We start from the raw sequence: 530 nt of genomic DNA on the forward strand, positions 1-530 counted from the left end.
ATGCGCTCACCAGAAAGACAGAGACAGAGAGACAGAAAGCAAGAAATCAGCCCCCATGGGAGATGGCCACACCGCAATCCCTTCTCCTCCATTCTCCTCTCAGGCTCTTGGACACACATGCACATGCACCCGGCATGAGTTTAAGCCACCAGGTCCGGGATTTGAACCACCATTGACTACATGGGAGTCCAGTGACATAGCCGTTATGCCAACTGCTGGTCCCCACATCTGGCTACCTTAACCACTGTGCTACAGGGCTAGCCCTAGAAAATGTTTTTGAAAATGATAATGTCTATTGCTAGCAAAATAGAGAGCCAAGAAATCCACACAAATTTGGATATAGGTCAGAGGTGAAAGGAATCTGATACTGCTGCGTGTCCGTGACACCTACCTACACAGTCACATATACAGTTCATATGAAGTATCTAGAAGATCATTTAGTAATTTGTATCAAAACCTTAATATTGGGCCAGCTGGTGATGTGGTAGTTATGACAGCAGGATCCCACATGGCCAACTGTGTAGTTCCAG

Source organism: Tupaia chinensis, unplaced genomic scaffold (genome assembly GCF_000334495.1).
Source record: "Tupaia chinensis unplaced genomic scaffold, TupChi_1.0 Scaffold000126_2, whole genome shotgun sequence".
NCBI classification, from domain to species: Eukaryota; Metazoa; Chordata; class Mammalia; order Scandentia; family Tupaiidae; genus Tupaia; species Tupaia belangeri.